Here is a 9,251-nt window from a genome sequence, read left to right as displayed (position 1 = left end):
ACAGACCTCACAAATTAGCATATCTGACAAAGACATCTCAATGCGAGGCTTGAATGAATAGCGTGATATTTTTCTATTTCAAAGTATTCTTCTTTAGATGGGTTTAATCTTAGTTTACAGGATGTATTCTAGAGGGGACCTTGCTTTCCTATGATGGCGTAGGGTTTTCCAGCCTCCAGCTGCGAGACCTTTAGGATGTTTGGTCTTTTGGTTTAACAGAATACCAAGACTGTGTTAAGATAATCAGACTTGAAGAATTATAAGTGTGCTTGCTAAGGGCACTAAGAATACCTAAAAGGTATATAAAAGAAAAGGCAAAAAATTGTTTTGGCATCAACGTGACACTGAGCAACAGTACAGACCACAACAATTCAGTGATGGCCACGCACTGCTGAAAAGCCTGGTTCCAGTTTGTATGTCACTGAGTAACTAGGGTGGCTCACTTGACAAGTCATTCTTTGCTGCAGATGAACAGTCAGGATAGCAGGACCTGCTTGCTGCTCAGTATTTTCTAAATTAATGGTGGTGTCATCTGAGTGCAGCAGTTGCATCTCTTATTATAGCAACATACAGTTGCTTTACTGGTGGCTAAAATCAGCTGTGGACCATATGTGTAGCTTCTAAGCTCTTTTGGATTTGCTAAAATATTGCCTAATGATCATGTACTGAAATGTCTGACATCAGAATGTCTATTATTTGACCTATAAAATCAGTGAAACACAAACTGGCAGCTGCCAGAACTCTGTCAGAAAGACTTCATGACTTATCTGAATTTAATATTGGCACACATTCTCACATATAGACTTTGTGAGTTGGTTCTGAAGCCTCCCTTATGTAAAATGAAGTGTCAGCCCAAATGAGATTTTGTTTAGATTTTGTAGAAAGGGAGTGCTGGTTAAAGGAGTCCTGTTTTGATGCTTACGTAGGATACTTGTCCACAGCTTTCTGAAGCAGTTCAGGAAGACATTTTGTTTTAATTTTTCAGTAGAAATTACTTATTGCTTGTGCTGATACTGAAATGTCCAGTATTTCAGTGGAGTTGTGTGTTGTCGAGTGTTTGAGATGAAAGATGCTGTATAAGCATTAGACATATTGCATTTTACTGAAAGCTGGCCACAGACTGCAGCAAGAACACAGAGATAAATCATCCTTGTTTTCTCCCTCTGAATTTGCTGAATCTGCAAATTGAATTTGCTGCCTCCTATTTTGCTTTAGATGAGCTCTAGTTTTCCCATGAAAAATGCCTCTGTTTCACTTACAGGTCTGGACAACTCTCTCACCTGACTATTATCATTGATTTTTGAATTCTTGCAGACTGTCAGAGTACATCCCTGCTTAGTTCTGTTTGTACTTCTTCATGATTGTTCTGCTTAGACAGAGCTGTGCTCCCACATCTGTACTCTCAGAGGGACCTGTGTCAGTGTCCAGAGCAGTTCCCTGTGTCTGGGGAAACGCCTTCTGCTGGAGCTGAGCTGCTGGAAAACCACTGGAGCTGGTTGCCTCCCAGAGCTGCTGCTGGGCTGTGCAGGCTGCACAGAACCGGTCCCATAACCAGCTCTTATCCAGCTCTAATTTATTTGTTTTATTAGCTGTTTTATGCACATACTAGTTTTAGTGGAATGAGTGTCAGCTATGTGATAATTGCAGCTATTCTCACTTCGAAATTAAAAAAATGAGACCAAAAAGCCTTAGGCTTCCTCCGGAGCCCAGGCTTTGTCAGCAGCCATGAGTCACCCTGGATTGAGTGAGTGTCAGAGATGAGGCAAATGTGCTGATTTTTCCCTTGTTCCCTTAACCTTTTCTGAGCAAACAGCAGGAGCTGCTTCTCTGTGCCTTAGCACCTAAAATTTCACTGGGGCAGGAAAAGCTTCCAATCACAAACCTTGTCATTGTTAGCACTGGGGAGGTGCCACATCAGCAGCTTTATCTGTTGCCATTGCAAAACATGAATTTTTTTTTACATTTTAACCACTCATCTGAATATCCAGCTTCCTTTAACTGGATCAGCAAAGAGGATGCCTGTCAAAAAAGGCTTTTTCCTTCCACCCACTCCTTTGCTTACTTTGTTGCAAAACAGATCTTTATAAGAGATGTTGCAAATTTATGAGGTTGCCTGGCTTTTTCCAGGCTTTTATTTAAAAGCTATTTGATACATACATAAGTGTGTTGATATTTGGAAAAAAAAAGATCAGAAAGTGTGTAATATGTAAATGATATATAAAATGTAAATATATAATAAGTATGCATAATAATGACATCTGCTGTTTTTACTTTACTCTTCAGCATATGTAGCATATTTCAGTTTCACAGTTTTATAAATATTTCCATTTTGTGTGCATCTTCATAAGGACTTTAATGGTACTTGAAAAGTAGGAGGAACATCTCCAGTGTCAATACAAGCCTGTTTGAAGAGTGATAATTCAAGAGAGACTTGGGACTGTTGATGTTAGAGATGGCAAATTAAAGGAAGGCAGAAAGTTGTGAGAACACTCAGTGCTCTTCCATGTTAAAGGAAGGCAGAAAGTTGTGAGAACACTCAGTGCTCTTCCATGCTCCGTCTCCTGGATGAAGGAAGGTCATTACCAGCAGGACAGGCACAGACTTCCAGGGAGTCAAAATTTTGATTGAAATGTCTGGAAAAGGAACAAGGAATCCATTTTTATTTGTTTTCTGTGATAACATTAGCCAGATTTAAGAGGGACAGAAAGTTTTTGTATTGGAATAGGTTTATCCTGACTGTGAATTGCTTGGTTAACTATTCATTTTACACACATGAAAATATTCCTGTTAAAGAATACATGCAGTCTGCATGCATTTTTGAATGCCTCTTTCTTGTCTTTCCAAGACCACCATCATAGATGTAGGGAGGAGTTTGGGTAGCAAAACAATGTGAAAGATGTTCAGCATAAACACTGGGACAGTGTTACCATGCAGGGAGCGTAACCTCAAACCATTTTATTTGTAATAGGAAAAAAAATACACGTTCCTTTGAACGTTATGAGCTGCCTTACCCTGTGCTGTGGGGGTGATAAATACATGATAGACCTTGACAAATCCTTGTAGCTGTGGTTTGCTGGCTCAGCAGTGCCACAACAGACAAGTCTCTGCTTTAGGACCCTGTAGCTTTTCCAGTGACTTCCATTTGATTTGCCTCCACTAACAATGCCATGGCCACCATGGCTGTGGTGGCAGAACCGCTTAAATGTGCTCTTGTGCCAGCTGGGTCAGTCTGTGCCCTGTGGACCACCTGCAGATTCATCTGATGGGCTGTAGCTGGGGGAGGAGGCTCTGTTGTTCCCATGGGGGTCTCTGGGGCACGCTGCAGTGTGGGGCTCATGGATTTGGAAAACCCTAGGAGCCCTCAGCCCATCCTTGTTTAGCTTTGCATGGTGCAGTCTTGAGGCTTATTCCAGCACTTTGACAACAATGGGAATGCAGTGTCCTGGGGAGTTAACTGCTAAAAATGTAAACCCCATGTTTTCAGTTATACTCAAATCTTTTCCAGTTTGACTAATAAGCCTTTAGCTCTAAAATACTTGTGAAAATGTCATTTTATCTGGAACTTGAGAAAGAATAGTAAGAGAAGAAAGCAAACTGTTGATCCCAATGTTGTGTCACTCTGAGAAAGAAGAGGTAAGATGTTGACCTCAGGGGTTATTAGGGGGAGGCTTTGAAGTTTTGTTTGATGGATTTCATTGCTGACAAAGAACTGAAAATACTGGTGGTTTTCTTGACCCTGCTTAGGCTCCTGAGCCAGCCCAGTTGAGGCCTCCCAGTTGATAAACCTGTGCCAGTCCAGCAGTGCAAGGGGCAGCCTCACTGAGGTGGATGCAGGGTAAGGATGGATGAGGTGATGAAACAGTGCAGCCCTTGATCCTTGCCTGAAGCTCTATTAGAGCTTTAAGGTTGAAAAGTTTTGGGACATTTCATGTGCTTTCACCAGCAAGGCAGGAGAGGAGGAAGCCTGACTCATCTTGGCAGCACTTCACAAAACCTGCTGCCCTTACATCAGGCAGAACCTGACCCATGGCTGTTTTTATGCTCCCTTATCTATTTAGAAATGGGTTTTTGTTCCTTGTCTGACAGGTTTGTAGCTCTGCAAAGATTGGAACCCGAGCTAGGGTAGCAATCAGACAAAAGGTGAACTATTGAACACCAAAGCAGAAGCTGAGAGATAAGATTAAAAGACGAACATAAAATACGTTGTATTTGCCATGGATGGCATCTGACAGGATGGGTGCCCAGCAGCAAGGTTCAAGATGGGGTCAGAAATTATAGTCTGAAGGAGATTGAGGCTAAATAAGTGTTAAATACACTTAATCTAGACTGTCCATAATTTCTAGAGAATAATCTAAATAGTTACCAAACTCATTCTTTCTCTTTGTTTATACCAGGTATGTCCTGAGTAATATGTAAAACTTTTGCTCCCTATACATTTACACGTACAGTTTCGAAAGCTGCTTTGTTTTCCTTACTTCTTGCCCAATTTTTGTAAATTGCTCAGGGTCCTGGAGGTCTCAGCCCTTTGTTTAACATTCCTGAAAGCTGTCAACCTTCACATCCATGTGTGCTGATGTCACAGTCTGCACTTGCTTAAGTTATTACTGAAGATTGGAGTTCTTCCCTTGTAATACCCTTTTCTGAGCCATGCATTATTCTTGCCTTTGGTACATTTTGTCATTAAGTCTGCTTGATCATTTTTGTACTATCAAGAACTAAAATCTTTAACTGCTGGCAATTCCACTGATCTTCAGTCAGTTTTTCTTAAATAAATCATATCTGTCATACACCTGAGGTTGTACCATCATCTGTATGAGAGGTAGGTTGAATAATCAGCCTACTGTGGCCTTACCAGCCCAGAACTGAACTCTGAACAAAAGAACATTACATCTTGTTTTCAGGATTCCTGGGAAAATTTACTCCTTGAAAAATAATCTTTTTAGCTCTTAGAAAAAGTGTAGAATGGGTTTTTCTAAATCTGGAAAATTGTTTCAGCCTTGTTATTTCAGTGTTCCTTTTGCTTCATATTCTTTGTAATGAAAGCTGACAGTTATTTTACATACTGGAAAATCTTGCATGATTGGTCTCAGTTCAGTATCTGCAGGAGGAAATTAAGATTACACTGCTTGCACATTAATGATGAACTTCCCATGGCTTTTTAATGACATTTTACTTAAATACAAAGATACTATTGTTGGCAAACAAGATCACTATAGTTAATCCTAATGGTCAGGATCAGATCATATTTGTATTAATGTGATCTGTGATTAAAAACAACTGCTTTGTAATAGCAATTCAGTAAGTAATTAAATGCTGCTTTTTAAAGACATTTTCTTTGCATTTAATGAATGTCAGGCTGGCAGTCAAGAGGGCTGGTGTTAAACAATTTCCTACAAATACTTGTCAATAACGTTTTTCATGTCAAATAGTTGCCTTTCAGTTTGCACTCTTGACTCTGCCCTTTTCCTGTGCACTGAGCTATGTATCTGCACTTTTACTGCTCTGTGCAGTGGGTAGGCCATTTTCTTGCTCAGATTTTTATCAGAGTTCATGTATGTTTTTTTCTGGTGTTGGGTATCCTTTATTTCATCGTTCGTCCCCACTCTGCCCTTCCAAATGCCTGAAAGAGCAGTGAAATTCAATTTATTTTTCTGCCCCATGCAATATCATCCTGGTTTTTTGTTCCTTGCTCAGCAGCCCGTTTCTTTGAACATACTTGGAGTCAGTTTTCAAGGTAGATGTGTTTAGAGCCTCAGAAATCTCATTGCCAGCCAGTTCACAACATAAATAGAATTATATTGTAAAAACATACTGGTTCTTTATAGGAGATGCATTAGAATATGGGCACTGCATAGAAGAATTAGCTCTGCAAGCAGTTGTAGCTCATCATCTAGATTTGCTCTGAGTTCAGACTCTGGGCTGTATTTTGTGAGGACTGTGCTGGAATGGGCTGGATCCCTGTGGGGCTGACGTGGCTCACCTGGAGTGGAAGACTTCCTCCTGTCCATTGACTTCTGAGTGGGAGCTGCCAGAATTTCACCTTATTTTTAAAACCAGTGCTGAAGCAATACCCTTATGCATTGGAACAGTCTTGTTGGCTGTAGAGAACAGAAGAATTTGTATTTATAGATGTGTAACATTGCAATTGTTATTCCCTCTCTCTGTGGACGATTGGCGGCAGACAAGATGAACAGGGGTTTTTCAACCACTACTGTCTTGCTGCAATGTTCTGTGTCAGTGGGGACTTTTGGCCAACTAGCCCACATTTATTCACTAACTGCAAAGGAAAAAAATAACTCAAGTGACTCTCTACTTATTTAATCACGTCTATAAAATTAACACGAACCCCTTGTTTACTGGAAGCAGCCCAGCTCATGCCTTCGGTCAAAGAGTTAAGGATGATAACAATCTTATTGCTCTTTCCAAGACATTCATTATCTTGGAGATTTCAACGCAATGAGAAAATATTGCCTAATACATTCCTAAGTCTGCTCTTTAAGTTCCTTGAGCAATTTGAGAAGCCAAAAATAGCCCATTTTAACAGCCATTCAAAGGGTCTACTTTCAGACAAATATAAAATTTATTTGGGCATAAACTGAGAATCTGGGCCATAGACAGAGACGCTTGTTGTTTCTTCTTGTGACGGCTTTCGCTGCACTGAAGGACACACAGGGATTAAACCAAGCGAAGACGACAGCTCGTTCTCGGCTTTCATCGCCTGCGAAATGCATCCTTCCACGTGCGGATTTACAGCAGGCTTCGGCTCGCATCAGCTTCCTCCAGAATTGCTCGGCTAACATCATTTCATGCTAATAAAGAATAAGAAAGGGCAACACTTTGAGATCCGCTGGCAGCGAGCGCTGCTCCTGCCCTGGAAGCAATCGGAGCCCGAGCGTGTCCCGGCGCCAGGCCCGCCGCTCGGAACTGCGATGTGGTACCTGCTGGAAAGCTTATCTCGGGCTGTTTGTATCCTCTGTGTCACAGGGGCTTTTCCCTCCTTCCTGTTTGCCCTTCAGCTCATTGCTGGCCTGCATTGGTATTCCAGCCAGCTCGGGCTTGAGCAAACATTTCTGTGCCCTGGTGGGGGAGCGGCAAAAGCTGAGTTTCGGCATCTTTGCCGTGCTGCTTCTCCCAAAACATCCCGGCGTTCAGAAAGGGAATTATGTGCAACCTGTCACTACAAGGAGCTTTTCCAGGAAAGCCTTGAGGCGTCCGTGGGTTTTCCAGGCTGCTTCCAGGGGAGATCTGCTGCCAGCAGATGTGCACAAGGACCGAGTGTGGACACTTGCTGAATTTGCACCTTTCATAGCAGCATCGTGTCACTGAGAGACAGCAGCTCATCAGACAAAATGGGATACTGAAAGTCTTTAATCTTGGACATATGGATATATATTCTTGGATAGATATTCTCTTGGATATATATGATCAAAGGGCCAAAGCCTGCAAAATGACAGCACTTGATCTGCCCCCATCACTAAAGAGACACAGTGTGTGTATGTCTCTCCCTGGCATTGCTTCATGTGGATGGATCTGTCCTTACAAACCATGAATTAGAAGCTGTTAGCTTCAAATCTCTAATATCAACAGTTCCCTTAGGCTGATTTCTGGCAGTGCCCTCATCTCTGCAGTTTATGCATCCTACGCAAGATTTTAGGTAGAGATTTTCTTCCTTTTAAACCCTTGCAAATATCACTCTGCTGAAGCGTTATTATTATGTTGGTGAACATGTAGCATTATAATTGTCAGGTGTCACTTTGATATTTGGAATAGTTGGCATAGTAAAATTACTAATGAGAAATACATGTTTTGAAAGATATACATAGCATGATGTATGAGCTATCATTGTGCTGTCTCTGCAAATGAAACTGTGTTTCAGCAATCAGAAAAAAATTTCTAAAACCAGTTTCTTTCTAAAGAATTACAGTGCACTACAGTAGTAGTATGTGCACCAAGGTTGCTGTAGATTATTAAATATGCTTGTAAAAGAGAACTCTCTAGTGCATAAAAGACTAAATTCTTGTCCTACACACCAGGTTTGAGATATAAAAACAGAGATTGAATTTCCCCATTGGTTCAATGAGAGAAAGCACCACTGGATCAGACTGGTGACATCACTGACACCTTGTCCCTGGAACTGAAGCATGTCTTTGCCTTTCACCCTATCACAGTGCTCAGTGGGAGTTGACAAGTGCTGCAAAATCAAGAAAAAAATCCAAAGAGCAACTGTTTAGAAAGCCAAAAGTAGTAATTTCATCCTGCAATCATCCTTCCACTGCCCATTTAATTCGAATTAAGTGGAAATAATGCCACTGTTGAGTATCGCCACTGTTCTATTCCCTCCCTCACAGCATGTTTTGGACCAGTGCTGATGTTATAGAAGACAACTTACCAAAATCTCGGATAAATCTGAAAAAATTCACACAATATCTATTTGTAGATGCAAATTTAAAGTTTCCAAGTCACTTTACATTATTTTTCTGGTTTAGAATAGTAAGGTATGAGGAAGACAAGCAAGAATTTCTAGATAAACAGGACTCATTTTTCATCACTGTTTCTCTGCCTTCCATTTTTTTAATGCTCTAACATAATGATGTTCATTAAAACAATGGAGTATATAGTGATTTGATTTTTCTGTGTGGCATAGTCTCTGAGCAGTGACTAAGTTAACATTATGCTGTGCTGCCCATCTGGTTCTGTCAGCTGAGGATGTGGATATGCTGGGATATGATCACTGACTCTGTGTGGAGGGAATCCGTGTTTGTGACAGAATTGTAAGAGTGGAGTTATGGAAACATGACCTTTGTTAAATGCAGTGTAATTACAAGTAACTGTTTTGACAGCACTGTGCTTACAGCATGAGAGGAAAGCTGCTCTGTGGCTAAAGAAACTTGGGCACTATCGAATCTGGTGTTTGGCTCAGGTGTAGTCAGTCTGTTTAGTACAGTACAGAAGAAGGGCTTGGTCTCCAAAGTGAGTATCTGTTAAAGAAAAGGAAGATGGCAGTTTCCTAGAAAACCTTTTGATGTCTTTTCCTAATGCATATGTTCTTCATGATCTTTGCTGGAGCTGATAAAATTACAAATTTTTGAATTTAAGGTGCATCATTTTTGGTCTGTTTTTTAATCCCAGAACTCTGACATCTTTCATCATGTTGTTAAAACTGCTGATTTGTATATCTCTGAATGAGTTTGCAATAACTGAGAATGCGGTACCACACAGACCACCCTTGCTGAGGCCAGTCCCAGCTGAAC

The 9,251-nt window shown here is 40.9% G+C and overlaps 1 protein-coding gene and 1 long non-coding RNA gene across 6 annotated transcripts in view; one reads left to right on the top strand and one right to left on the bottom strand.

Annotated features, from left to right (window-relative positions):
- The window catches only part of XYLT1 (xylosyltransferase 1), a 176,738-nt gene that overhangs the window by 67,218 nt on the left and 100,269 nt on the right, over positions 1 to 9,251 (top strand). The gene's annotated exons all lie outside the window — the stretch shown is intronic.
- Positions 1 to 9,251, bottom strand: part of LOC146766077 (uncharacterized) — a 34,648-nt gene that overhangs the window by 20,091 nt on the left and 5,306 nt on the right. The window lies entirely within an intron of this gene.

Source organism: Lonchura striata, chromosome 14, assembly GCF_050655825.1.
Source record: "Lonchura striata isolate lonStrDom1 chromosome 14, ASM5065582v1, whole genome shotgun sequence".
Classification (NCBI taxonomy): domain Eukaryota; kingdom Metazoa; phylum Chordata; class Aves; order Passeriformes; family Estrildidae; genus Lonchura; species Lonchura striata.
Note: the sequence above shows the minus strand (reverse complement) of the source record. Positions and strands in the feature narration are given on the sequence as shown.